This window comes from Arachis ipaensis, chromosome B01, assembly GCF_000816755.2.
Source record: "Arachis ipaensis cultivar K30076 chromosome B01, Araip1.1, whole genome shotgun sequence".
In the NCBI taxonomy this organism is placed as follows: Eukaryota; Viridiplantae; Streptophyta; class Magnoliopsida; order Fabales; family Fabaceae; genus Arachis; species Arachis ipaensis.
The window spans coordinates 2581622-2586160 of NC_029785.2; the positions used below are offsets into that span (position 1 = coordinate 2581622).

At 26.2% G+C, this 4539-nt stretch overlaps 1 pseudogene; it reads left to right on the top strand.

Annotated features, from left to right (window-relative positions):
- LOC107644236 overlaps positions 3676-4539 on the top strand; it is a 1615-nt pseudogene continuing 751 nt past the window's right edge.

Consider the following 4539-nt stretch of genomic DNA (forward strand, 5'->3'; position numbering starts at 1 on the left):
AACAATCAAAATTTAAATTATTAAAATTAAAATTAAACTAAAATATTATAATTAAAATTAAACTAAAATTAAAATATTAAAATTAAAATTAAACTAATATTAAAATTAAATATTAAAATATTATGTATATTTTTTTAGTTTTTCATTTAATTTTAAATTTTTATCGTTTATTTAATTTTAATATTTTCACTTGTCTTCCTTCAAATAGTCATTACATATAATTTGAAGGGAATACTAATATTGTGATTAATAATTAGAATCAAGATTCAATTGTTTTAAAAAAAATTGATGTTAAGTTAATTTTATAACTATTAATATAAAATTTTATATATAGAGAGAGAGAGATCATTTTTAAATAACAAGCATGAAAATTAATTATTTTTATTTATGTAACAGACTTAACACCTAATCAAATATAAAAATATACATATTAAATTTTTTCAAATTTTAGATAATGAATACTAAAATTAATTATTATTAAAAAACTAAACTCTTTTATATGAAAATAATAACTAAAAAGCTTATTATTTGATTTTTTTAATTTATGGAGACCTGATCTTTTTAACTGACGGAGACTTTTATCTCCTATGAACTTTTTGTAAAAGTAGTTTAATTCTATGAATTTTGTTCTATAATCTATAATATTAGGACAAAACCGACATAATTTTAAAAAATTTATATTCTCGTAATGTTATCACGGGTAAAGACACTAGTTATATACAAAATTTAAATTTAATAATAAAACAATAATGTTATATCACATTTTGCGGTTTGAATTAGATTGTATCAAATTAATTTTCAGTTTTGAGAACGTATGAAAAAATCGATCAAATTCATGCATTTCATCAAAAATAGAATCTAATCTAATCTAAATTTATACCATTTTAGCCTATTTTCAATTTGAATTTATTGAATGAATAATTTTTTTTTAAGATTGATTTGTATTGAAATTAAACACCTGTATATGATAGTGATAGATAGGGATGGCAGCACCACCCGCGGGTATCCACCCCACTTCTACTCGCTCAGGACGAGTAATTACCTGCCCCATATTGTGGTGGATTTTTAGTAGGGCGGGTTCTTGGACAGGGCAGATTAGACGGATTTAGGTAATATCCGCCTACCCATATTGGTATATATATAATATATATAATTTTAATATATAATATGTGTAATATATTGGTAAAGAAAATTATGCTAATTTGGATTTTTAACAAAATTAACTTCCGTTGCAAATATAGTCCAAATCGGCAATGATTTTAAATTCAAAAGATAAGTCACAATTCAAAACAAATATAAACCGAAAGTATTTAAACTCTCGGATCGTCTTCCCTAAAAGTTGCAATGAAATGCTCTATTATTGGTTTTGAGGGATTTGGGGGTTTTGGGATAGTAACAAACAAGAAATGTAAATAGCAAGACAATAAACAAGCATGCAAGGAATTAAATGAAAGCAAATAAAAGCAATGAAAATAGAAATTAAATGGTAAAAAGAGCTCCCGGCAAGAATTGGGGAATTAAGGATTCCTATCCTAGTTATGGACCACAAACATGGTAATTGTGTAAAACTAATCCCAATTAGTCAATCCTAACATCGAGAATTAGTCAAAATGACATAATTGATCTCAATTCACAAGTCCTAGCCAACTCTATTAATGAAAGGCTTAGAGTTAGTGGAAACTAAATCAACTAACAATCCTAATACAATGTGAAATGAACATCCACAACTCAAATTCACCTAATTACCCAATTTTTCAACCAAGAGTGTGAAAAATTATACAAAAGCTAAAAAAGATATTTTATCAAACACGTAGCATGCATAAAAGAAAAAATATCATAAATTGCAATAAAAATAAATTCTATAACTATCAATTGTAATAAATGATAATAATAACAACTCAAATAAGTATTAAAGAAACATAAAACATCAAAATTGCATTAAATGAAATTAAAAGTAACAAGAGTGTTCATAAATATAAAAGTGGCAAAATTGAGAAATTAGCAAAAGAAATGAAGATGATCAAGACAAGAGAGTAAGAAACATAAATGAAACTATATTAAAACAAGAATTAAATGTTGAAATTAAAGAGAAAGTAAACTAAGAACCCTAATTCTAGAGAGAAGGGGGAGTTTCTCTCTCTAGAAAAACTAAATAAAAACATGTAAAAACCTAAACCTAAGTGCTCCCCCTTTCACATAGAATGATGACCCTTTGATATAGCACTCAATCAGCTTTAGAAAGTCCTAAAACTAGGCTCTGGAGGCCCAGAAATCGTCCTCAGCGATTTGCATTAATGAGGTCACGTGCTAGGACTTGTGCGTACGCACACTTGCTGATCTTTCACTTGTGCGTGCGCACAGATTGTCGTGCGTGGGCACACATGCTGTTGTGCTTCTTGTGCGTACACACACTCCAATGTGTACTTCTTCTTTGTTTTCTTTATATTTTTTCCCTATTATTGCATGCTTCTCCTCCACTCTTATAAAGTCATTCCTATCTCTTACACCTGAAATCACTCATCAAAAGCATCAAGGTATTGAATGGAATGAAAGTGGAATAAAATTGGTTAAATTAAACACAAAATAGCATATTTTCACAATTAAGTTCAATTTAAGGAGAGAACACAAAAGTATGCCATTTGGATGAATAAATGTGAGTTTATATAATGAAATCCACTCAAATCAATTTAAAATTTATCGTCAAATATGGATTCATCATATATGTAAAACAATTAGTAAAATGATTAATAATATTGTATCATATTTAAAATTTTATTTTAATTTATACTATATATATGATGATGGTTATATAAATTTTAAAATTTTATTTTATTTATTGGATTTTAATAATTATAGGGACGGATAGGGTAGAGACAGAATGGATACTTACAAGCTGGGTTAGGGTTCAATTTTTTACTACCCGTATGTAGAAACGAAACAAATTCTATGCGAGTGTAGGATGGAGCAGGATCAGATAAAGCAAAAATCTACTCCTATCTGCTCCGTTACCATCCCTAGTGATAGAAACTTTTACGAAAAAATTATGCTTTGTTGAAAAAATGAAAAATGAGAGTGATGATGAAAAATAATTTGGCATAATAATATTTGGGGTTAACATTCTTTATTAATTATTTGATGAAAATATTGTTTTTCAAGTTTTTCGCTAAATGTTTGGGGAAGAAAAATGACATTATCCTAAAATAATAGAAATTATGAATCCAACAAAACATGTGACAAGAATAATATGACAAGTCATCACCGTTAATTTTATTTCTAAATCAAAGTCGAAATCCCAAATTGAATTCCTACATAAAAAAGTAAAAATTTACGTGTAATTATTTTTACGTAAAATTGATTTTTAATAATTATTAAATAATTTAATAAATTTAATTAAATTATTATTTAATAATTTTTAACTATCAACTTTATATAAAAATAATTATATATGTGACTCTTGTAATATAAAAAATGTTACATAATCAATATTTTTTCAGCATTTATCTTACATTCAAGACAGCATTACTTATTTTTCCATTTTTTTACTAAACTTATCATTCTCCTAGCATTTTCCTTTCTATATATATAATAGCAAATATGCACCCAACCAATATCATACCATACTACTCCACCTTTAGTAGAGTGTCTTAATCCAAATACTTCTAACTTCCCAAAGACATGGAATCTTCTTTTACCTCCATGATGCTCTCTCACCCAATTTTTTACTTCTTTTTCATGCTGTTTGGCATCATACTCCTCTTCATCAAACTCCTCAAACCCAACGATTCAAACAAGAAAGCAGAGAAGCATAGGCTTCCACCAGGTCCCAAACCATGGCCTATAGTTGGTAACATCCCTCAAATGCTTGCAAACAAACCCACTCTTAGATGGTAAAATACTTTTAAAATTTTTTTGTTAAAATATATTAATTTTTAGACGAATTTATTCTTAACGAGTTCTAATAGTATCCGTGACTCTAAATCTAATTTATTCGTAGACTCGTAGTAAATAGAATATGTGCACAACTACAGCTTAAAAAATATTTAAGAAAACAATTCAAAAAAAAAATTATGCTAAATCCAATTTGGTTAATAGATGCGGATCTCTTGTATTTTTTGAAAAGTTTAAACGAATAGAAAGAGGTAATACAAATAGTTATATCTTTAATTGATTATATTATGTGTATATTAAAATCAGTCATTAAAGTTAGTCACTAGTATAAAATATATGTTAGAATATAAATATACATTAAAAATAAAAATCACACATATATTTATACACAAATACATTAATAACTGATTTTATTGAGTGATTTTGTATATGAATAGCACTTTTGATCTTTAATGCACTCCTTAAGTAAAACACCTTAAACTTTTAAATCTTAAACCTTAAATTTGAATAATTAATATAAAATACAATAAAAAATTAAGATTTCTTTAATTGATAAAGAATATAACATCACTCTTAACCTAATAAGGAGCATTTAAAGATGAACTATCTAATGATAAAAAGTTTGGTTAATATATAAGAAATACTAAGTTC